This window comes from Camellia sinensis, chromosome 2 (genome assembly GCF_055761805.1).
Source record: "Camellia sinensis isolate YWXY chromosome 2, ASM5576180v1, whole genome shotgun sequence".
Taxonomy (NCBI): Eukaryota; Viridiplantae; Streptophyta; class Magnoliopsida; order Ericales; family Theaceae; genus Camellia; species Camellia sinensis.
The window spans coordinates 172862877-172889778 of record NC_138962.1 but is presented as its reverse complement, the minus strand read 5'-3'; the positions used below and the strand labels follow the sequence as shown (position 1 = coordinate 172889778).

Genomic DNA, 26902 nt, shown 5'->3' with positions numbered 1-26902 from the left:
CCCGAGGATCGAGGACTACACTCCCTTAAGTTCATAACATGATAGAGAGGGTGGTTGTGCAAACATTGTCTTGAAAAATGCATTGCCATGCTCTGTTTGTCCTCTGCAGCAACAGGAGCATTCTGTAGGAATAGATGGTCGGTCGACCATATTCAGTGCCAATAGGCTAAATGTGTCTGGCCGAGAGCCCCATTATTGGTCGATGAACAGTTACCCTTGGTCGATGGCCTCTCACAACACCTAGAAGGTGATTAAGAAGCATCCTTGAGACTTGCACAGTTTTCAGAGGTGCAGAGCAGTGTAAACAGAGGCAGCATGAGCATGGCGATAGATTTCCAAGCAGAGCCGAGCATGCATGCATTTGTCCCTCTTTCCGAGGCCTCTTTACCGCTTTAGTAGCTTAATTAATTTGTTTAATTAGTTAAGTGTTGTGTAATATTTAATTAGCTAGTTAGTTAGTTAATTAGTCAATTTGTATTATTCTTTCAGACCCTCCGTCGAGAGGGCAAACTTTGCAATAAGTGTGTGTGAGTGTGTGAATGTCTTCCAACCCCACGTCTTTCTCCCTTTTACTAACCTGCTTTCAATGGTTAGTTTTAGGTCATTTTCAATTAGCATTCTTATGCTATACATGTTTGCATCATTCATCTGTCTTGCATGCACCGGGCTCGGCGCATCATACAAACTGCATTGTATTTCAATACCAAGTGGAATACATGTATCAAGTGTTGCATTTCATATGCCATTTTAGAATAGCCGAGCCTATTTCTAGTTGCATTTTGCATGTGTTGCATTAGCCATATTAACATAGCTAGGATCATGCATGATTTCTAACTAGCTATTGTTTTGGCTTGGTGTACTAGGTAAGTGTTTACACTTTAGCATACTGCATGTGTGTTAATGTTGCCATAACAGCATGCTTGCCATGAGGCTATTTGCTTACGTGATTAACTGCCTGAATGCCTGTGGGTGAATGTTAGATTACTTGAATTGGAATAATTCATTGGAATGCGAGTTTTCAGCCCACTTGAGAGTGGCAAAATCATGTTTTTTAAGCCCACTCGAGGGTGGCAAAATTCACGTCTTAGCCTACTTGCGAGTAGCACCTTCAAACCATTTTCAAACAAACATGAGATGTTTTGTTCCAACTTAGGCGATCTAGTCTATAATTTTGTATTGTGCGCATCACATAGTAATTCTAGGCTAATAACCTCAATAAGAACACATATATTTTCAAAACAAAATATCATGTTAGTAAAGGCCGATCTTTGATCGGGCGAACGGGGGTGCTCATAAATGACCTTCCCCAATCGTACCCAAGTTCCCGAGCTGAGGCAACTTTGGTGATGACGGACACGTGGCCTTAGGCAACGAGTCAGGGTTTCCTAAATTCCCCCAAAATAAATATTTAAGTGGCGACTCAGTATCTAGCAAAGTAGTCCATGTTTGACACTTCTTTCTTAAAAATCAATTTTTCAAAACGATTTGTCGAATTTGGACTCTTTGGTGATTTATCAATCTCACATCGCACATTGTGAGATCAGATTAAGAACCATGACATTTGAGTCCGAACTGTAGCATGAAGTCTAAGGACGCATCTACACATGGGACATTTTGAGTCAATTTCATGAAAGAGGAGAGTCATCTTCACCACTATCTATCACTTTTCCTGCCTTAGTTGCTCGACTGGATAAGGTCCAGGAGAAAGAGGAGTAAAAAGAAGATGATGAAACATCAGAAGACAATGTTGAGATTGATGGTGATGATCTACAACAAGCTTACGAAAAGCTTTACGATGAATCTCTAAATTTGTCCAAGATCAATGACAAACTCACTCTCAAGCTCAAAGCATGTGAAAGCGAGAATGTCAAGCTAAAAGGAGAAATAGCAACAACAAAGCAGAATGTCATCAAGATCTCTAATGACAGGCAAGACCTATGTGGGAAACTTCTATCTTGTGAGACCGAAAGGAATGAACTTCTAAAAATATATGCCGCATTTGAAGAGAAGATTGAAAGCCTTGAGATGTCACAAGCTACATTGGAAGAGATGGTTCGTCATAAAGATGAAGAACTTAGAATTGCTAGAGCCACAATTGCCATGTAGAACAAAGGTTCCAAGCCATTAGAAGACATCTTCGGGTCTCAACAAATGGATTATGAAAAAAGTGGGCTAGGCTATGGTAATGTGACAGCTCACAAGGGACAGACCTCTACATCTCATGACTTGAAGACTCAAGCAAAGGGAAAGCTAAAGGTGCACCAGGGTGATCCCCCTCTTCATTTGCCTAACGGGGGTAAGATCAACAAAAGGGAGGTAAAACCTGTTTTTGTTTGTCATCATTGTGGTAGGTATGGCCACATTCGTCCTTATTGCTTTGAATTGTTTCGTAAGGTGCCTCAAAAGGGTAGAAATTCTAATAATTTTTTGGTTAAGAGACAACCTTACATGTCTAGGAAGAACACTAAGATACATGAAGGTGTTCACAACACTAAGACATTTACCAAGACCGCCAAACCTGATTTTGTTAAGACCAAAACGATAAGGGTGAGAAAAGATTACTTGACTTGTTTAGTCGTTCACACTGCTCTAAAAGCACGTGACTCACACATATGGTACCTTGATAGTGGGTGCTCTCATCACATGTCAGATGACAAATCCTACATCACCTCCCTTGAAAAATATGAAGGTGAAATTGTTACCTTTGGAGATGGTGGCACTTCTAGAGTCATTGGTAAGGGCTCTATAAGGGTGGCTGGTCTTCCCAAGTTTAAAAATGCATTACTTGTTGATGGCCTCAAAGAAATTTTTTTGAGCATTAGTCAAATGTATAATTCCCACCATGAAGTATTATTTTCAAAAAATAAATGTGAAATTTAGATAAAAAGGAAAATACTGTCATGCATGGAGTTCGCACATCTAATAACTACTATGTGATTGTTACCACTAATGATCTCATATGCCACTCAGCCATCATAAGTATCATTGATCTGTGGCATCAAAGATTAGGTCACATGAATTTCAAAGAACAAACTAAGATAGCCAACAAAGAGCTTGTGAGAGGAGTACCTAAACTGGGTAAGAATCTGAACCATGTGTGTGGATCATGTCAACTTGGAAAACAAACCCGTGCCCCGCATAAAAAGGTGAACAACTTTACAACCAAACGTCCTCTTGAATTGGTTTATATGGATCTAATGGGACCTACTTGCACTGAAAGCATTGGAGGGAAAAAAATACATTTTTTTAACTATTGATGATTTTACTCGTTTTTCCTGGGTAAATTTTTTAAGAGAAAAATCTAATACATTTGATGCTTTCCAAGCCTTAGTCCTTAAAATCCAAAATGAACAGGGTGTTCCTATTGGGCGTATCATAAGAATCCGAACTTATCATGGTCGTGAGTTTGAAAATAGTTCGTTTTCGAATTTTTGTGATTTATATGGAATTAAGCATGAATTTTCAACACCTATTACACCATAACAAAATGGAGTTGTTGAGAGGAAGAATAGAGTTGTTCAAGAGATGGCTAAGGTCAAGCTCCTTAGTAAGAAAGTTCCTCCAAAGTTTTGGGCTGAAGCCTTAAATACTGCTGTTTATGTCACAAATCGTGTGTATTTAAAGCCCGACACTTTACAAACTCCATATGAATTGTGGAAGGGATTGAAACCTAATTTAAAACACTTCAAAACTTTTGGGAGTAAGTGTTACATTTTCAAAGATAGAGAGCCTTTGGGAAAATTTGACTCCGAAGTGATGAAGGTATTTTTCTAGGGTATTCAACCACTAGTAGAGCTTTTCATGTCTATAACCTACGAACTTCATCTTTAATGGAATCAATCAATGTGGTTATAGAAAACACAGGTTCTTTTACTTTAGCAATAAATGAGAAAGAAAATGGTGAGTCTCCAATCTTGGATACTGAACCACAAAGTCAAAGAGAAGCTGAGGTCCAACCACAAGAAGTTGAGACAGCACCAACGTCTCAGGTAAGTCAGAGTCCAAAGAGTGCACAGAAAGACACCACTTCTGAAGCTTCTGTCACCACAAGTCCAGAGTTCAAACCATCGGCAAGGGTGAAACTGAATCATCCAGTTCAATAGGTGATTGGAAGTGTCTCAGATCGAATGAAAACCCGAAGACAAATTCGGGATGAAGTATCTCATATGTGTTATGTTTCATTAATTGAACGTAAGAATATAAAAGAGGCCTTACTAGATGATAGTTTGGTCAATGCTATGCATGAAGAATTAGGTTAATTTGAATGTAACAATGTTTGGACTCTTGTTCCCAGACCTAGAGACATGAATGTGATAGGTATTAAGTGGATCTTTAAGAATAAATCTGGTGAGAATGGTACTGTGGTTAGAAATAAAGCTAGGTTGGTTGCTCAAGGCTACACACAAGTAGAGAGTATTGACTATGATGAGACGTTTGCCCCAGTTGCACATCTCGAATCTATTCATATTTTACTTGATGTTGTATGCTTTCTTGGTTTCAAACTATTTCAAATGGATGTGAAAAGTGCCTTTCTGAATGGGTACTGGAAAGAAGAGGCTTATGTTAAGCAACCAAAAGAGTTTGAGGACCCTAAATATCCAAACCATGTCTACAAGTTAGACAAGGCTTTGTATGGGTTGAAACAAGCCCCTCGGGCTTGGTATGATAGACTTACTACCTTTCTTCTTTATAATAATTTTCAAAGGGGTAGTGTGGACAAGACTTTATTTGTGAAACATACTAAGTCTCATATACTTGTTGCACAGATTTACGTTGATGATATTGTGTTTGGATCCACTGCTGATCATCTTGTTAAATACTTTTCAGATTGTATGACACGTGAGTTTGAGATGAGCATGTTGGGAGAGTTGTCTTATTTCTTAGGTCTTTAAATTAAACAATCTCCTTCGGGTATGTTTGTTTCTTAGACTAAGTATGCCAAAAACCTTGTCTCTAAGTTCGGTCTTGAGTCGGCCAAACATGCTCGCACTCCCATCAGCACCAGTCTTCACCTTTCCAAAGATTCCTCTGGTACTAATGTTGATAAGTATGATAGGGAGTCTCTTGTACCTCACTGCCAGTCGTCCTGAGATTGCATTTAGTGTAGGTGTTTATGCCCGTTACCAAGCTTGTCCTAAAGAGTCTCATATGATTGCTGTCAAGCGCATCATTAAGTATGTGAATGGGATATTGGGTTATGGGATTTGGTTCTCGACCGACACTACAGCTAAAATCACTGATTTTTCTGATGCCGATTGAGTAGGGTGTGTTGATGATCGTAAGAGCACATCTGGGGGGGTGTTTTTACCTTGCGAATAATTTGGTTGCCTAGCATAGCAAAAAGCAAAATGATATTTCTCTTTCGACAGCTGAGGCAGAGTACATTGTTGTAGGGAGTTGTTGTGCACAAATGCTGTGGATGAAGCAAAAGCTTCATGATTATGGAATTGACTAGAACACACTCACTCTTTTATGTGATAATACAAGTGCCATTAACATTTCTAAAAACTCTATCCAACACTCTCGCACCAAACACACTGACATTCATCATCATTTTATCCGAGAGTCAATGGAAAAAGGCCTTGTCGTTCTTGAACATATATCCACTAAGCATCAAAAAGCTGATAGTTTGACAAAACCCCTTGATTTTCTTAGGTTTGAGTTCCTTAGAAAGACCTTGGGTGTAGTGCTCAGTTACTAAGGTGTTACCTGTTACTTAAGGGGGTGTGAATGATTGCTTTTATGGGTACTTGGGTGCTATAATCTCATTCTCATTGATTCCTGTCATCCCTGCATTTAGAAAAATATGAACACCTCTTATGCTGCTTGCTAGATTTCATTTTTTCATTGTTCATAGCTCATTCTGAATGCCCATGCTCATTGACTTCATGATCTCATTCTGAACACATTCTTGAGATAAACTGTTGTAAGGGGTTTCCGCACAAGTGATCAAAGTTCTTTATGGACCACTAACATTGTATCTTTTACATTATTTGAGGAATTGACCTATACTGGTATATCATGGGTGATGTTAAGTCTCTTAACCATCTACCAGCGTTTTTCACCTTCACGGTTCCTCCCTCAGTTCATTAAAGTCCGGGGCATTAGGAAAAGGCTACCTTAGAGGCACCAACCAGGCCATCCTTTCTGATTTCATGCTTCTCTAGTTTGGTCTCTATACTCTTGAGCGTGCAAGCCACCAGTGAGTGCCCACAGAAAAGAAAAGTCTCATAATAAATATACAAAAGAAAGGGCTCATTGATTGAGGGGGAGCCTCCGCGCTTACTCAACAAATACCCCTTGATTCCTAGTGGTTTGACTTTTCTCTGTGCTATTTAGCTACACTTGCTGGATATCCAGCCATTCGATCAATGTGAGGATTAACTCTAGCTCTGTGGCCTCTCAAGGATTGCACACACACACACATTCCTTTTGTGAGCTTTCATGTTTGGTTTTGAGTTGTGCATTCTCATGTAGCTTATGATCATTGATTAAATTTTACCTGATTAGCTTATGATTTTGTGGTTTATAATTTCAAAATTCGTAAGTTTACAAGCTTCATGGTTTGTGGATTATCTCATCTTAGTGTCATAGTCTTGGGGTTATGCTCACATTTGTTTTGTTACAGGTCACACTTCTCCGTACGAGTTGGTTTTATTTGCTTAGAAAAGGTGTTTTGGTTATTGGAGTGCTGTTGTCCCCGCTCGAGGTGAAACTCTCACGCTTGAGCGTATGTTTCATCCCTCCAGCATTTTTGCAGAGTTGTTCAAACTTCTGAGAAGTTGTTTTTGGCACTCGAGTGTCCAATTCCTTGCTCAAGCGTAGCCACATGTGTTTTAGCACACGCTCGAGCATTGAAATCCACGCTCGAGTGGACTGGTTTGATATAAAAAACCTTCCCTCATCTCTTTAGTTCAATTTTTTCCCCAAATTTGATCTCTCTCTCACCTAGGGCTCCTTGGCAAGTCTGTGATTGTTCCCTCTTGGGCTGTTGATTGGTGTGCTTCTTTCAGTATCTTGTTTCACGTACTTCTTGGTCGTCTCAGGTATGTATCTCTCAGATTTTGTTTTTTTTCTCTTTATATGTTTTTTATTGTCTCTTGTTCCTCTCATCTTCATTATCCATACTTGTTCGTATTGTTCGAGTTTTGTGTGTCTTGTCTACTTTTGTTTATGGTCTGATTGGTTTAGGTATTTTTGGTTGCAATGTGATTATTGTTATGGAATATTGGGTCGTGTTTTTTTTATTTGAGTTATGGAATATTGAGTTGTGTCTTAGGTATGATCACTGCCTTATGCTCTAGTGTTTTTTCATTCTATCTATCTGGTTATTTGGTTATGGTCACTATGTTCTCATTGGCTATTCAAATCTGCATTCTGCTATATTCTGATCTTATTGAGGGTTGGTCATATTGATTCATACTGCTCTTGGCTATTTAATTTTGATAGATTTGACTTTGCTGCTAATGGTTTGGTTTTGTGTTTTTTGATTTTAATTCTTGTCTTCGGTTAGGGGATTTGTGGTTGTTTCATTTGGGTAATTCTTGGTTTAGTCATGTCCACTTCTAAGCGTAAGAAGTCCACTGCCTCTCGCCCCTCTTTTAATACAGACTGGTTTCCCTCGACTGACAAAGCCAAGTTGTTTAGAGAGTCCTATCCTTCACGGACTATTCATCCTGAATGCAATATCCAACCAAACACTTTTGAGTCCATCCACATTCGTCCACTGTTTGATCCTTTGGGTGGGGAGTTGGTTCTTTCCTTCTAAGGCTGTCAAAATCTTGATTTGGTGTGGGAATTTTACCATAATATGGAGGGGCTTGACGATGTTGGTCCTTTGTTCCAAACATGGGTCAGGTTTAAGTCTCTAATTGTTACTCCTGACCTTATTCGTGAGTATAGACAACCCATTTTTGACCGACCTTAAGACTCAGACGTCATCGATTGAGCACTCGGTGATCGCGCATGTTGTGCTCGTTCTGAGGTCACGAAGTCTCGGCTGAGAGCCTTGCCTCCGGACTTCGGGACTTTTTGTGCTTTACCTCGGTTTGCGAATCAGGTCTTGTTTTCTCTGTTTTCTTTTCCCGAAGGGAGGAAGAGGTCTCTAGACCATCTCTCAGTGGCCGTAGGCTACATTTCGTGGTCATAGGCCACTTTTCCCATTTGGAGACCAGTTTCCGATTTTTGGAGCCGTCGGCCATGCGCCTCGGTTCGGGACCGCTTAACTTTCTCCGTTTGCTCTGGTTTTTGGCACACACCTTTTTTCCTCTCCCTAGAGGGACACTATGGCCCGGGAGACCACCTTCGTGGTCGCACGCCACTTCCGGTGCTTGATAGTCAGTTTTCGGGGTACCTGGCTGCGCGTTTTGACCCCCGAACCCTCGTTTTGCATCGGTGTGGATTCATTTTTGGCATGGACCCTATTTTCATTGTTAGGAAGGTGGTACAATGGTGGGAGACCACCTTTTCTTCTTGGAGACCACCTTTCTCTTCGCCGCCCGATTTTCTTGTTAGAGAGCTGGTCTTCCTCACTTCTCGGCCACAATTTTTGGTTTCCCATACCACCACTGAGTTGCATTCACCTGGGAGACCACCAATATGGGCTGGCCAACCACCTTTCAAGCTTGACCCTTTTGAACCTGGTCGGCCGACCAGGGCAAGGGGTCGGCTGACCACCTGAACTGGTCGGCCAGTTTTCTCCTTTTTTGTCTCACTGAGTGCTATCCAGCTGTGCCAGTTGGGAGGCATTTGCTCCATCCTCCATACACGTGTATGGAGGATTGACCCTCTTGTTTTGGCTTCTTATAGAAGTTGGACCCTTTGCTCTAAGCTTCTTAGAGAAGCTTGACCTTTTCTTAGCTTCTTGAGGAAGCTTGACCCCTTTGGTCTAACTTCCTCAATAAGCTTGACCCTTTTGGTTTAGCTTCCTTAAGAAGCTTGGCCCTTTTTCTCCAAGCTTCTAAGAGAAGCCTCGGACCTCTTCTTCTATAAGAGAGATCCTCCTCTCCACTTGCAAGGGTTGAAATTTTTTGGCTAAGGCATATACATACACCTCTCTCTATCTCTCTACATCCAAGCTCCAAAGCTCCATTGTTCTTGCACCATTGCAATACACCTCCTATCCTAACGCCTCCACCATCACTCTCAGCACCTCGGAGCTGGTTTTCAAAGGTTGAAGGCTTACTATTTTGGTCCAGAAGCTGCTGGCTCTTTTGACTACAAGGGTAACTTAGCATTGTTTTTCTTTATATATTAGCCTAGTTTGAAAGCATATTTGGGCTTTGTCATAAACTTAAAAAAGTCTTGTTTTAAGCTTCTTAACATGTTTGTTTGAGACCTCTTTTCTATTGGGGGTCATCTACCTCCTTGCATGCTTCATTTCTCTTTGTTTTGAGCCATGCATTAGGGCATTTGTGTTGAGCTTTGTTGGCCCTTTTGACCACTGAAATCCAGTGGATTTTCAGTGGTTATTATGTGTTTTTGAGCATCAAAATCAGAGAGGGTAACCCTCTCACCCCTTGTCTTGTTTTCTAGCATTATGGGCCTTACAAAGGAGCCCATATTTGCACACTTCTTGAACATGTTTCAGGCCATTATTTGTGAGTTTTATGACCTGCATGAACTCTGTCCAGAGTTTTTTTTTCCATGTTAGGTGTCTATCTTGTATGTGTAGAGTAATCCTCTTCACGGCCTTTCAAAGGAGCCTTCATTTGCATGCTTCCTAGCCTCATTTCGGGCCCTTTTCAGTGAGTTTTAGGGCCCTTATAACCTCTTTCCAGAGGTGGTTTTGCCATTTTGTATGTCCATTACACATGTGTAGAGTAACCCTCTTATTGGCCTTTCAAAGGGACATATCATTCTTGCATGCATTGACTGAGTTTCAGTGGGTTTTTGGTCATATTTTGGCATGGAATACTTCTGTTTTTGGTTGGTTTGGTGACCTCTCATGTGCTTCATATAGTTGTAGTGCAAATCATGGTTCACTAGCTTGTTTTGCATGATGTTTTGGCCGCCTTTTCTAGCATATTTTGGCCATGCCTTAAACTGATTTTGTGCATGTTTTGGACTATCTTAGCTCTGTTTTTGGGTCTCATGGTCGAATAATGTTTGTTTTGCATGCCTGTAGTTCAATATCCATGCTTAACTTTGAGTTTTAAGGTCCATCGCATGCATATACTAAGGTGTTTTCATGTTTTGGGGCCATTGAACATCATATTTCAGAGCTTATATGCATGCCATATTCCCATGATTTCCACTCTTTAAGTGCATTAGAGAGTCGGGCTTGTATGCCTCATTTACCGACCATTGCATGGGCTTTATTTGAACGCATTCTGAACCATCATTTTAGACCAATTTCCCACTGTCTTGGACTTGCCTAGGGTCTGTTTGGGGTTGGTTTTGCCATTTGTGCATTGCTTTGTGTACCTCTAGTGTAACGCCCTTCACTAGTTTCGATATTCGGGCCATTTAGCATGCATTGTGTGAAATGTTTGCATGTTTTGGGGCCATTGTGTATCAAATTTTAGAGCTGGATCATGTGTCATTCTATGCCATATTTCATCCTTTGCTATGCTTTGTTAGAGTTGCATGTTGTGCCTTAGGATCTGTTCTTTGCATTCGTGCATGTTTGCATGTATTTCGGTTGTCTTATTTTCATCATATGGCCACTGATTTGGGTGTGGCTGAGGTCCACTCATGTTGGTTTAAGACCATCTTGCATTGTGTATGCCATTTAGTTCACGTTGTTGCATGATTTGATCGTTGCATTGTGTATGCCTTGTTCATTTCATTGTGTTTGTTAGTCTTCATATGCATTGCGTATGCCATATAGAATCATCTTGCATTGAGTATGCCATTGATTATTTCATAGCATTGTGTATGCTAGTAGCATGTTTGCATGTCATCCCTTGCATGTTTGCGTCATTCAGTGGCATTTGTATCTAGGTTGTATGTTAGAGTTGCATTCATGCATGTCATGCATATTGCATTGTGTTTGGAGTAGGGTTTAGTCCAAACACGGGAAACGAGGGACGTTTCGTACTCCAAGTGACGAATCGTGCCTCGATTCTCAGTCGCCGACACTCTTGACTATCCATGATAGAGTCATTGGCTTTAGTTGCTTATATGTGCATTCATGTCCCATTGAGTCGTGAAATTCGACTCCTCGGCCATTATGCATCGAGATGCGTGATTGATGGCACGAGGATCGAGGACTACACTTCCTAGAGCTTGTGCAATGATAGGGAGAGTGGTCATGCACACATTTGTTGAAAATACATTGCCTTTTCTCTCTCTTGCCTTTGTTGTAGAAAAACCAAAAACCAGAGGTGGAAACTGGTCGACCGACTAGATCTTCTTGCAGGCCGACCACCCTCTTTGGTCTCCACCACAAAGGGTGGTCGGCAGGTGGTCTCCCATGCTAATAACTAGTCAATGGCCTTCCCAAGGTGGAGTTTCAGCCTTCTGGAGCTTTGTGCAAGTTTCTGAGATCAATTGCAAACAAGGGTGAGGCAAGGCATCGCGATGGAATTTACCGACTAGGTGACTCGAGCATGCATACACCTTTCATCATTCGGAACAGAGCTGAGGCGGTCCATTTAGCTTGCGTGCTAATTTATTTGCTTTTCTAGTTAATTTGTTGATTAATTAGGGTTTTGTAATATTTAATTAGCTAGAGCAGTTAATTATTTATTCGGACTGTATTATTTATTCGGACCCTCCGAGCGAGGGCACAATTGTAATAAGTGTGCGTGTGTGTGATGTATGTCTTCCAACCCCACGTCTTTCTCCCTTTTGTTTACCAGCTTATGATGGTTAGATTAGGGCATGTTTCAATTAGCATACTTATGCTTGCATGTTTGCATCATTCATCTGTATTGCATGCACCGGGCTCAGCGCATCATACTAACTGCATTGTATTCCAATTCTAAGTTGAATACGTGTTAGCTGTAGCATCTCATATGCCATTCTTAGGATAGCCGAGCCTATTTCTAGTTGCATTTTGCATGTGTTGCATTAGCCATCTTAACATGAACTAGGATCATGCATTGATTACTAACTAGTTTCTGTTTTGGCTCGGAGTACTCGGTAAGGGTTTATGCTTTAGCATCCTTGCATGCGTGTGAGTGACTGCCATGATAGCATGTTTACCATGAGGCTAACTACTTATGTGATATACCTGCATGAATGCGTGTGGGTGAAGGTTGGATTATCTGAATTGGAATAATGCATTGACTGTGAGTTTTAAGCCCACTTGAGAGTGGCAAATCATCTTGTTTTCTAAGCCCACCTCAGGGTGGCAAATTTGCATTTTAGCCTACTTGCGAGTAGCAAACCGTTTCAAAAGAAAACATGAGGCGCTTTGTTCCAATTCAGGTGATCCAATCTATACTTGTATGTTGTATGCATCACGTAGTAAATCTAGGCTAATAACCAGAATAAGAGCACATAATGTTTTCAAAACTTGATATCATGGTTAGTAGAGGCCGATCTTTGATCGGGCGAGCAGGGGTGTTCACGAAGTGACCTTTCCCAATCGTACCCAAGTTCCCGAGCCGAGGCAACTTTGGTGATGACGGACACGTGGCCTTAGGCAAACGAGTCCGGGTTTCCTAAATTCTCCAAAATAAAATATTTAGGTGGCGACTCTGTATCTGGCAAAGCAGTCTGTGTTTGGCACTTCTTTAAAAAAAAATATGTTTTCAAAAACGATTTGCCAGATTTGGACTCTTTGATGATTCATCGGTCTTGCATTGCACTCTGCGAGATTAGATACAGGACCGTGACATTTGAGTCCTGAATTGTAGTAAGCCCCAATGAACAAAACGGGATTCCCTCCCAGGACGTTCGGGGACGTCTACAGTGAGCTTTTGGGTATTAGTAAAGTTTTTCCTATTTACTATCCTTTTTCCTGTTCGACCTACCTGTGATTTCAACGAGGTGGCCACTGCTTTATGTGGTACATCTCGTTCATGGCTCCCGGGCTCTTTGATCAAACAAAATGAGCTCATTCCCTAATTTCTCTTGCTCAATCTTACTGTGTGTGCATGCATCAGTATGACCACCCACAACTCGAATATAAATCAAGAACAAGGTTTTGTCATTTATTGCATTGCTCACCACCGCTCTATTGACCTTGCCACCTTAATCATTCAAAAAATGGTTATTGCTTTTGAGCGCAATAACCTTGGTCTTCCTTACGATTGCCTTATTAACTGGCTTCTCGCCAAGTTTGAGGTTCCCTCTTTTGATGAGGATGACTTTGCTTCTCCTTCCCGGCCCTTCACCAAAAAGACTGTCTCGCAGAGTCAGTCTCATGTTAGGGTAGTCCCTTTTGGAGTGGGTAGTTTAGTTGGAGGTGTAGGGGATGCTGCTATGGCTGACGAGGCAGAGTATGATGCGGCTGCTGCAGGTGAGGCTGCTGTTAAGGGGGAGTAGCTTTCTCCAATTCATACTATCCAAGGCCAGCTCCATCAGTTCTAGCAATCCATGGTCTCCCATTTTGATCGTCTGGAGGGTCAGATGGATATCTTCGAGGCCAAGCTTACTGATCTTGAGACTACTGCCGATGCTCAGCTCACGGCTTTAGAGGCCTCATCCAGGCGCATTGAGGAGTCAGTTGCTCAGTTCTCTTCTCATCTGTCCCAGATTTTGCCTCTTCTACAAATACAGTCACCTCCACAGCCACTAGCTCAGTGACATCTGTTTTTTTACTAGTATACTTTTTGCACAGTGTTATCTCTTGATTTTTGTTTCTTTTTCACTTGTGTTTTCCTAAGGCTTTAACTGTATTGAGCTAGATTCATTTTGTTGTAACTAAGGAATGACTTGGAAAAATGTAAGCCGTTAGGGCATTTAAATATATGTTCAACTTTCAACTTTTGATTACTAATAACACATGCTGTAGATTCAGGATAGGACATTTATGAATGTATATCGCTTGTGTTATCGTTTGTATATTAACTCTGATGAATGAAAGTATGTTGTTTCAATTCTATTTCAGCAAATGAGATGGGTTTGTCATGTTTATTTTGGGGTGTGGCAATTTTGATAAAATCGCTAAAATCGTAGTTAAACTAACAAATCAATCAAATAAAAAATGATTTAGCCTAATCGGCTAGGTTATAATTACTTAATTAAAATTTTTAAAATTTAAACTATATTGAATTGAAACATGCATAACACTATAATATTAAATGGGATGAGAGTATAAGATTCACTTTATATGAGTAAAATAACTCATTTTTTCCCTTCTTTTCCTAATGTGGGATTATCAAATAAAAGCTAGCCAATGGAGATTTTCTTAATTGTTTAAAATTAAAAAAATCAAGAAAATTAGTATGAGATATTGAAACTCTCACAAGGCTCCTCACTAAACGGAATGAGAGTATAAGATTCCCTTTATATGAGTAAAACAACTCATTTTTTTTCTTCTTTTTTCGATGTAAGATTATCAAATAAAAGTTAGTCAATAGAGATTTCTTAATTATTTAAACTTAAGAAAATCAAGAAAATTAGTATGAGATATTGAAGCTTTCACAAAGCTCCCCACTAAAAACACCATTTTCCTTATATAATATATAGATAGATAGATAGATAGATAGATAGATAGATAGTATTGTGCATGTTTTAATTTAATATAATTTAAATTTCAAAATAAAATTTAAAAGTTTTAATTAATTAATTTTTGTGTAAGTTGGTTGGTCTTTAACTTAGCTGATTAGGCTGAATCATTATTCGTTGGTTTAACCACGATTTTAGCAGTTTTATTAAAATATATTGATTAGAATTGTTTGATTCGAAATAAACTAAAGATTGATCTGATTAAAGAATAAACGACTGAGATTGCTTGATTAGAAATAAACTTTCCGTCCAAATAATTGTTAACTTTTATTTTATAATCTCACATCAGAATAAGAAGGAAAAAGTGAGTTGTTTTATTTATATAAAGTGAAACTTAATATTGTAATGTTGTGCAGGCTTCAATTCAAGCTAATTTAAATTTTAAAATTAAAATAACATTTAAAAGTTTTAATTAATTAATTTTTTTATAAGTTGGTTGGTCATTTGAAGCCTTGTATGGTCGACCGTGTAGATCTCCAGTGTGTTAGGCCGAGGTGGGTGATGCACCTTTGTTGGGTCCAAAGTTGGTTCGGGAAACGACAGAGAAAGTGACACTTATCCGTAAGTGGTTAATTACAGCTCAGAGTCGTCAGAAAAGTTATGCCGACCGTAGGAGAAGACCCTTGTCTTTTGAGGTGGGAAACCATGTGTTTTTGAAGATATCACCTAGGCGGGATTCGATGACATTTGGAAAAAGTGGGAAGTTGTCCCCTCGATTTATTAGGCCTTTTGAGATCCTTGAGCAGATCGGAGAGGTTGCTTACCGTTTCACATTGTCGCCACAACTTTTCGGGGTTATTGACGTGTTTCATATTAGCATGCTTCGGAAGTGTGAGCCGGATCCATTGTACGTGTTGGATTGGACCGACTTAGAGGTAGACGAGGATGCCTCGTATGAGGAAAGACCGGTGAGAGTCTTGGATACTCGAGACCAAATCTTGTGAAGCAAGACGGTTCCCGTGGTTAAGGTATTGTGAAAACATCACGGGGTTGAGGAAGCAACTTGACAGTGTGAATTGGAAGTCTGAGAAAAATATCCGGACTTATTTGTCGGTGCTTGAACATATATAGAGGTTTCGATTATGTTAATGAAATGTAAAAGCATTGTATATGTTGATTATGTTTTGGACACACAGGCTTAATATGAATATTGTATGTGTTGTTTAAGTTTTGGAAAGACAATTTATCATAAGTATTGAATATGTTTTAGAAATATGGAATATATAATGAAGTTGGCTAAAACTATGGGAAAATGTATGTTGAGATGTATATTGAGACTTGTTCATCATGTGAGGGGATTGAATGACCGGTGGATGGGTTATGGTATTAAAAATTGATTTGTAAACATTGTGGAAAATTGTTTAAAACATGGTTTTGAAATGTGATTTGTAATTTCAGGGACAAAATTCTTTAAGGGGTGGAGGTTATAGCGACTCCGGTTTTGTCCCGACATTTTATTATGTTCCGAACTCGGGTTTCATGATTCAATGTTGTTGTTTATCTCTTTTTTCCCCTGTTGTTCCTTGGATTGGTCATTCGGATTGTAGTTGTGTGTTTGGAACAGGTTAGTTGCTTGTTTTTCCAAACCTTTATTGCCCAGATTTTTGCTTCTCCACTTGATCGGCCATTCTTGTGCTCAAGCGGGCTTTGTAAATTTTGGCCCTCCGCTCGAGCGGCACTTCCTGCACTCGAGCGGGCTTTACAAACACTCAGTACTTTTTCCAGGTCTGCAAAACTACTGGGAGTGTGATTTCTACACTCGAGCAGCATTTTCTATGCTCGAGCAGGTGGGCGCTTGAGCGTTGGTCTGTTGTCTGCAAAACTACTGGATATGTGTTTTCTACGCTCAAGCGTCACTTCTTGTGCTCGAGCGGTGAGCATCTTGTTCATTGTGTCTTGGAGCTCGAGCGGCATTTCTTGCGCTCGAGCGGAACAACATTTTTGTGTCTGACGCTCGAGCGTCAAGTCTTGCGCTCGAGCGAACTGTGCGTATATCAGATCGCGAAAATGACATTTTACATCACTTTTTTAGATCTTTTCTCCCTAAAACCTAAAGTTGAGGCCTTCTCTCTCTAAAACACTCTTTTTTCTCTACATTTTCACCTACTTCTAGTGATTTCCTCACCCTAATCCATTTGATAAAAAGGTAGACCATCACAAGATCTCCATTTTTATCCGAATAGAGTTGGGTTTGGGCATCTTTGAAGTTTCACTCTTGCTTGGCTCGTCTTCTCTTTTTGAGGTAGGGATTTTCTATAATTTCATATGGTTTTTAGCGTAGTTATTTGTCATTTTGTAACAATGGAGGGATTTGGAGAGTAGTTAGAGCAAACCTAGGGTTTGGATGTGAAATAAAAGAGGGATGTCTAAGTGAATGTGAAATAAATGGTTATGGGGTTGAATGTGAGGTTGTATTGTGGCCAAATACTTGATTTGGGCCATTTGGGTTGATATTTGGAAAAATAAGAGATTTGCCTTAAATGGGTCAAATTGTTATTTTGTGTAAATAATTGAAATTGATAGTGGTAATGTGAAATTGGATTATTGTTGATATAAATGGTGGAGTTGGACTCGTGTTGTCTCTCACCCATGAAAATTTGAATAATTTATGTCTGTTGAGAAAATTTCATATCTGTTTAGAAATATCTGTATTGGGCTATCGGTGAAGGATAACTATGATTGTTGTAGAAATTGCATGAGGATTAGATAAATTGAAACTAATCTATTGTCGGTTGTCATTGAATATGACTATGATTTATATACATTATATATGTATGATTGTTTGGGAGGAGAAATGGGGTATACTCCATTGTTTGGGAGGAGATAGAAAATGGACTCCATTGAAATTAAGTTCGTCAGAGTGTCTAAGAAAAAAGTCCCGAAATCTTGTGTATACATGGGTGCCGATCCCGTGGATGAAATTTCTGTAAAATGGAAGATTTGAAGAGTTTGTATAGTAGTGTATTGAATTGGAAAACCATTGAGTTGTAGTCTCAATTGGGTTATTGAAAAATAATGAAATTGACTCATGAATTGAGAATACTAAATGAACTTGAAATGAATTAAAATATGAACCTTGGTGTATTACGGTTATATAAAATGTGGAGATTTTGTCACCGACATTGTATATGCACATTGTACTTATATCTTTGTTAATAAATTTCATATACTGTATTAGATTATTTCTACTGGGTTTTGGCTCACCCTATTTAGGGAAAACTATTTTCAAGTGCTGGTGACATGCCTCCGCCAAGGTAATAGCTTGGAGGGACTTTGGGAGCAAGAGTTTCTTTATTTTGTTGTAATCTTTTGTATAGCCAAAGACTTAAATTGTATTGAGTTAGACTCATTTTTGTGTAACCAAGTCACGACTTAGAAAGATGTAAGTTTATAAAGCATATGATTATATGTTTAGTTTAATTCTCTTAACATTGCAACACATGCTATAGATTCAAGATGAACATTTATGAATGTATGCCGCATGTGTTAACTTTTGTAAACGAACTCTGTTGAATGAAAGTATTCTGTTTCTATTATTCTTCCGCTCATGAGTTGAAATTATTGTATTATTTTGAGGGCGTTACATATTTCTTATTGTGAACTTAAAATATATAATTAATGATATAACAACTATAATATATATATATATATATATTCTAATAAAATGGTTAAAATTTACTTCATTCTAAATTATTTTTCTATACTTTTTAAATATATTTTATATTATTATTTAAATTTAAAATTATTTATTTATCCTGTGCATTGCACAAGTTCATATGCTAGTTAGGGTAACGTCAAAGAAATAGAAAAATTACCAAAGTATCCAAAAAAAATTAGGAGAGGCTGCCCAAACCCCCCATTGGGCTTTGGTTTCAATTAACAATATTTATCAAGATCCACAAGACCCAACAAAAAAGTGATGCAACATGAGAAAAAGAAAAGATAAGAGAAGAGAAGAGAGATATGTCACATAAAAAAAAAAAAAAAGAAATTGAAAATAAGCATTATTTTAATATATATATATATATATATATAAATGAATGATTCCAATCATTTCTGATTTACGATATCGTCCAAATTATTGCATGACATGGTAACCTCCCAAGAAGGCTTCTTTAATCTATTATTTTTATTATTTTTTAAAAAATTTGAAGTCATATGTTTTGATTGGTTTTGGGGGATTTTTTTTTTTTAACGCGGGGATGTTTGTAGGGGTGTAAATCTGACCCGACTCGGCCCGACTCATGCTTAGTTTTGCAAGCTCTCTCTAAAATTCGGGTCTGGCTGGGCCAGTCCACTGGCCAAAAATTAGGCCTAGGCCCAGGGGATATTCGGGCCTTGGGCGGGACCGATGGATGTTGGCCTGGCCTTGGGCTTGGGCGGACCTGACCATTTTTTTTTTTTTTTTTAATTTTTTCTATCAAAATTTTATTATTTTTCACTAAAAAAGACATTAGGTCTCGGGCAGGGTAGGCGGACCGGGCCTTGAGTGGGCCTTAAGGAGGCCGATGGGCTAGGTTAAGCGGGCTGGGCCCACGGGTCGTGTCGGGCTTCAAAATGATGGCCTAAGCCCAGCGGCTCGAGCTGGGCCCAGGTCCAAATGGACCTAAACGGACCGAGCCCATCTCAGGCCGCCCACGGACCGCGGACCATTTTTACACTTCTAGTTGTTTGAATTGTTCTTCTTTTCTCTATCTTTATAATATTTTATATTTATCAATAAAATGTTGTGTGTTTTGGGTTAATTAAATAGAAAATGATATATAAGCCTATTGTATAAATTTAATAATGGGTAAATGAGATGATTCGTTGATAAGTAGAAAAGAACTAGCATATTACTCATGCTATGCGCGGGTATAAATAAATAATTAAAAATTAGTTTTTAAATTAAAATAATAATATAAAATTTATTTAAAATATGTACTTAAAATGTTTTATAATCAATTAAATTTTATTAATTTTTATCAAAGTTACACATAAGAGAAGGTTTTTATTCTAATGTCATTAATTGTGTGTTCTAAGTTCTTAATAAAAACATGCATGTCATAATTTAATTAGTAAAAATTAAACAGTAAATTACAAAAAAATTATTTACCATATGATAGTAGTAAATTGTATTTTTTAATATACTAATTTTTTCTTATTTTGTAAAGCCTAAAAATTTGTCTACTCAAAATTGTAAATTATCTTGTGTCATAACTACTATGGAAAAATGGATTAGGATTGACTTGTGATATTGGACTAAACATTATATGTGACCTAAAAGCTAGTTGAGTCAATATTTATGTTAATGTGACCTTTACCTAATCATTAAAAATTGTCCTGATTATTTAAAATTATCTTTATCGGTTTATGACTAATATGAGTTAATTTGGAAGTTCCAATATTGAATTAAATATTAAAAATGAGCCTAGAAAATCTAATTTGAGTCATTTTTTCCCCAACAATTCTTAGTTTAAGCCTATAATACATCCTATTTTAACAACTCAATATGATAACAAAAAAATAATCTTAACGTTTACGATACTTTTTATCAATCAATAAAAAAAAATATTTATAAATATTAAGAGAATTACATTTGAACAAATTCTAATTTAAATTTTTTACTTTAAAACTGTAAGACCTACACATTTTGTTTGACTCTATCTATATCATTGATCTTTGGAGGTTTTTTTTTTTTTTTTTTTAATGGAATGTCTCTTTGCTATAATATAGATATAGAGATTGGAATATCGATGTATATAAAATCATTAAACATCAAAAATATATATATATATATATATATATATATATATATATATATATGAAAGATGTGAATTAATCCCTATATTTTATAGTACAAAATTTAAATTTTAAAACTGATTAATTAACTTTCCTTTTCAATTTCTAAATTTAAATTTTTAAATAAATTAATTAACTTTCTTTTTGAAATGTGTAAATCAATGGCTTCGTTTGGGAAGCCATGGTTTGGGTTTTTTTGGCTATTTTAGGCACAAAAAACAAAATAGGCTATTTTAGCCATAACAAACAAAACATCACATCCAACCCATAATCATTACATTCTTCTCTCACAAAAAAACTCAAAAAAACCAAAAAGCCAAAAAGCCCTTCCCAAACCAAGCTTTTAAGCCCAGGCTAAAATAGCCAAAAAAGTCAAAAAGCCAAAAAGTCAACCCACTTCCCAAACGGAGGCTAAATAGATTAACTAACTTTCCTTTTAACTTTAAATTTTTAAATGAATTAATTAACTTTCCTTTTAAATTTAAATTTTATAAATGAATTAATTAAATTTCCTTTTAAATTTAAATTTTTAAATGAATTAATTTACTTTCCTTCTAAAATGGGTAAATCAAGACATAAAAGCTATTTAAAATTTTAAATAGATTAATTACTTTCCTTTTAAATGGATTAATTATTATTTTTTAAATGATTCAATAAAAGCTAACCAATAGAAGATTTTTTAATTATTTAAAAAATAAGAATTTTAAAAAAATAGCATGAGGGTTTTGAGTTTCACAGGGGCTTTCTCATTAAAAATCCATTTTCCTTAATATGTATATATAAATATACATATGAGAGAAAGTGTTGCCTTAGATATACACATCACTGATTTAAAAGTGAGTATAATTTTAAATTAATTGAACCTCATATAATTGCATTGCTATTTAAATCAATCTTTATCAAGTTAGAGCATCATATATAGTTACTTTAGTAGTACCTAATTTTTTTTTATAGATAAATTACATTAATCTTCGTTACAATTTGAGAAAATTACAATTGGTCCCATACTTTTGACATAATTACATTAATTTCCTTTTAAGTATGGTTAAAGTGATCAAAACCAATACTAATAGTGAGTAGACACTGAAACAAACATGAAATATATATATATATATATATATATATATATATAATTTTAATAAGAAATAGATGATAATATTATTATTTTTGTTCATACAAGTAACAAATTATTAATGAAAAATGATTTAAGTGTTATATGAAAACATTGATGAAGGTCAATATAATTATATTAAAAGTGTGGGGGTTAACTGTGTATTTTTCAAATACCTGGGATGGTGAATGTAATCTACACTAATTTTTTTTAGGCTTCTTTTGGCTTGCTAAACATAATTGTAGGTCATTTGAAATGCTTGTTTTCTGTGAAAAAGAAAATTTTAGTCACTCTAAAAAGTTATTAAACAAGTCAAAGAAATTAGAAACATTCAAAAAGTTTTAGTTTAGTTTGATTTTTCAAAAATTATTTTTATACATGTTTTTTTTTTTTGTTTATTTTTAGTATCTTTTTTTTCTTGTAAAATTTCATCTATAGTGGTTACTCTTTAATATGTACTCTGTTGTTCTCAAAAATAATATGTACTGTGTTTTTTTTTTTTTTGTCCCTGCCGATTTTCTGTTCAACAATGACAGTAAAGTTTTACTTTGGTAGTGTGTTTTTGAGTTATTTCTTTTGTTATACAAACTTTATTGTGAATCAGGGTAAAATTTTACTGTAAAATAAAGTAAAATTTTATTATAAATCACAATAACATTTTGCTATGAACCAGAGTAACATGTTTTTTTTTTTTTGATCGGCAAAAATGAAATCTTTATTGATGAAACATACAGGGAGCAATATTACATCAATAAAGAGGAGCTTGGTGCTAAAAAAGCACCAAGCGCCAGCTGGTGAGGAACCAACAAGAGAAAGCAAGAAGGAAGAGCAAGCTAAAGGATAGACTAAAATAAAATGGAACAAAGAAACCAACTGATATACCAGTGACCAACCAACACTAGCAGAGTTTGAGCCAACCAGTGACCAACCAACAATAGTGCCCACCCAGACCAGCAGATGCATAAAACCACAGATGCATACCCAACCATCTGTGTTGTTAATACCACAGATGCATACCCAAACAGCTTCAAGACAGATTTATATCAGCAGATGCAACCCAACATAATAACACAGATGCAGACCAATGGCAATCAGATACAGAATCAGACCAGAATCAGATGCATAACACAGATACAGACCAATGGCAATCAGACCAGAAACAGACCAGCAACAAAACACAGATTCAACATATGTTGCAACCCAACAAGTAACACAGATTCAACATAATGCAACCCCACATAATTACACAGATGCATACCAGCAGCAGACTCAGACCAGGGCTCAGATACAGACCAGTGGCGTAATCAGACCAGAATCAGACCAGCAAACAAAAAGCCAGAAAACAGCCAATACTACACACAGAGACAGATTTGCTTCAGGTTATAAATGACATCGTGCACCGAATAATTAAAACCCTTTAAAGATGTGGCTACCCACAAAGCTACTCTAGCCTTTATTAGTTCTTCCAGAGCATTCCACTCCGGCTGTACCTTGTTAAATAAACAGTCATTTCTACTTCTCCACACTGACCACAAAACTGCTACCGGAATTATTTTCCATACAGCTAGCATCTTCTTCTTCATTCTTATACCTGCCCACGACAAAAGAAGTCCCTCTACTGTTCCAGGACTAACCCATTTGTAATTCCACCAGTTCACTAAATTGGCCCACAATTTCCAGATAAAAGGGCAGTGGAGAAAAACATGGTTAACGGTCTCCAACTCAGCTCTGCAGAACACACAGAGCGCAGAGGTACTTGGACTCAACACTCCAATACGTTGCAAAAATTCAGAGCATTTTATCCTTCCTTTCCACGCTAACCAACTCAAGAATTGGACTTTGGGAGGGGCTAGATTATTCCAAATGCACCTAGTGACTGTCAAATCTACCCCTTGCCTTGCTTCCACCCACATCCAAAGTGATGCAACAGTGAACTCTTCTGACGGGTGAGCTAACCATGAACAAGAGTCTACCACCCCTTCTTGGAGGCTAGGCGCATTCCGCAGAAAATCATTAAGTTTTTGCACTTCCTCCTCTTCCCATGCTAGGAGGGGACGTCTGAAGACCAGATTCCAATCTGAAGCTGACACCTTTCTGTTGAAGAATTCAGCCAACTTCCCATCTTTTTCAACTGATAATGTGAATAATCTGGGAAAAAGCACACTCAGATTTTGGTTGAGGCACCACTTATCATTCCAGAATTGCAGTCTTCTACCATTTCCGACAACTAGCCTGAAATTTTGCAAGAAAAAATCACGCAAGGCAGTGTTGGCTCCAGCCACTGATATTATATCCTTCCATGTGTGCGACATCCATACTGAACTTATAGATAGGGGGCACCATCCGCCTCCTAAACCTCCATACTTATTACATATCACTTTTTTCCACAGCGCTGTCTCCTCCTTGCCATATCTCCACCACCATTTCACTAGTAAGCACTCATTAACCTGGCTTAGGTTTCTCACCCCCAACCCACCTTTAGTTTTACTTAGGCATATTTCCTTCCAGTTAATTAAGTGCACTTTCTTACGAATTTCAGTCCCTCCCCAAAGGAAGTTAGCTTGAATTTTGTGAAGTACTTTTGCAATACCCACTGGCAACTTGAATAGGGAGAGGAAGTAAACTGGCAAGCTTGACAGAACGGATTTGATCAATGTTAGTCTTCCGGCAAAAGAGAGATACCTTCTCTTCCACGAAGCTAGTTTACTCTTAAACTTGTCTATCACAGGTTTCCAAGCAGCCTTTCTCCTCGGATTTGCTCCTAATGGTAGCCCCAGATAACTCATTGGCAACTTTTGACGTAGGCAGTTTAGTTTTTGTGCCAGGACCTGAACAATATCATCCTGCACACCTACCCCACACACCTTACTTTTGTGGAAATTTATTTTGAGTCCAGACATCAACTCAAAGCACCTTAAAATTCTTTTTACGGCAATGACTTCCTCCCACTCCGCTTCACAAAAAATAATGGTATCATCGGCAAACTGCAAGTGTGTAATTTTCAACTCAGTTGGACCTGCAGATACTCCTCTAATCAAACCCACTTCCTTAGCTCTTTCCAAGAGAATGTTCAGACCCTCCGCTACAATATTAAAGAGGAAAGGAGAAAGTGGGTCACCTTGCCTAAGACCTTTCATGGGCGAAAACTCCGAAGTAGGTGAACCATTGACTAGCACTGAGATACGAGCTGTGGATAGGCAAGCCTTCATCCACCCCACCCATTTCTCTCCAAAACCGAAATTTGTCATCATCGAATACAAGAACTCCCAATTTACAGAGTCATATGCCTTTTCAAAATCCAGCTTTATTAACAGGCCTTTCTTTTTTGACCTTTTCCACCAATCCACCACTTCATTGGCAATTAGGACCCCATCTATAATATGCCTTCCGCTCAAAAAAGCAGTTTGAACTTCACTAATAATCTTGGGTAACACTTTCCTCAACCTTCTTGACAAGACTTTAGCTACAATTTTGTATATAGAGCTGATCAAGCTGATTGGCCTATAGTCGCCCAACCCCACAGGGTTTTCCTTCTTAGGAATTAAGGTAATGAATGAACTATTTATTCCTTGAGCTAGCTTTCCATTAGAATGGAATTCATTCATCAATTGCACAAACTCACCTTTCATGACGGCCCAACATTGCTGGATACACTTTAGATTAAAGCCATCCGGCCCCGGCGCTTTATTCCCATCACAATCTTTGACTGCTTCCCAGATTTCTTCCTCAAAAAATTCTGCCTCTAACAGCTCGGCTGACTCAGTTGGACTGATTGAGTCAAAGCCACCTGCTAATCTTGGTCTATACTTCCAATCTTCAGTGAAAAGGTGCTTGAAATGACTTGCCACTGCCTGTTTTATCATCCCAGGCTCATTCTGAATCACACCATTCACAGTAACTGAGTTTAACAAGTTTTTCCTCTGCCTTTTGGTTGCCATTAAATGGAAAAATCTGGTATTTTTGTCCCCATTTTCAGCCCAAACCCTTCTAGATTTTTGGAGCCACAACCACTCCTTCTTCTTACTCAGATCCCACACTAAATTTCTTATTTCTACCCTTCTTTTGATCTCAGCTTCCTGTAGATTCCTTCCTTCAGCTAGTAAATCCCACTCATGCAATTCCTCCTCTGCTTGTTTCAGCTGCTCATCAATATTACCAAAGACTTCAGTATTCCACCTCTTCAAATGGATTTTCAGGTTACCCAATTTTTTCAGAAGCCTGAAGCTAGCCCAACCTCTAACCTGGTATCCTTCCCAACAGTTCTTCACTTCTGATTTAAATTTGGGATGCAAACACCACGCATTAATGAAGCGAAATGGTTTTGGGCCCCAATCCCTCACATCCTCCATAAGGATTACTGGGCAGTGATCTGAGATACACCTAGGCAGTCCCCACTGTTTAAATTTGAACTCTTCCAGCCACCTTGGATCGATTAAAAATCTATCAATTCTACTCCATCTATTTCCATCCATCGCATTACACCAAGTGAACTGCCTGCCTAACATTTGCATATCTACTAGCTCTAATTTTTCAATAAATTCATTAAAATCCTTCATCCCTCTTTCCCTACGAGAGCACCCTTTCCTTTCGCTCATAAATCTGATTTCATTTAGATCACCACCTAAACACCAAGGGCTTGGGAATGATGGATTCAGTGTTTCGAGGGACTTCCAAAGCTGCCTCCTTTTAGACACATCATTGGGTGCATAAACATTGATGATAGTGCAATTAAAAGTATGATGAACCATACCTGATAAAATCATGAAATTCCTGGAGCTACAGCAGTCCTTAAGCTGAAAAGTCTGTGGATTCCACAAGGATAGTAAGCCACCAGCACTTCCTTCTGCACCCACCTCCATGTACTCCATCTCCTCCCACGGCCATAGGGACTTTACAAAATTATCATCTACTGAGCTTCTCTTAGTCTCCTGTAACAGAAGGACATCTACCTTCCTCTCCCGAACTAAGCTCTTTACTTTTGTTCTCTTCTCGGGTCTTCGTAGGCCCCTAATGTTCCATGATAATAAAATCATTAATAATCTACACATTTCCTTCAGTCACCTGCCTTAAGTCCAGACCAGACTTACGGAGCTGCAGCTTCCCCTTCTACTCTCTCCATATCCTTTTCTTCGAGTGCAGTCAACTTACCAATCACCTCCTTCTCCTTACCTTCGAAATCCAATCCCAAGATTTTCCCAACTTCCATTGTAGCTTGGGCTTCATTTAATAGCTTATTTCTCCTCCTGGTGTTGAGGCTGTGCTCTACTGACATTGATATAGCTGCTGCAGCTGCTCTGAAAATAGCTCCTTTCTTGAAGCAGTTACCACTCACCACTCTTTTTTTCTTGAAGCAGTTACCACTCACCACTCTTTTTTTCTTGCTCTGGT

General features: G+C 38.0%; 1 pseudogene; it reads left to right on the top strand.

Annotated features, from left to right (window-relative positions):
* The window catches only part of LOC145819247 (protein neprosin-like), a 137848-nt pseudogene that overhangs the window by 64284 nt on the left and 46662 nt on the right, over positions 1 to 26902 (top strand).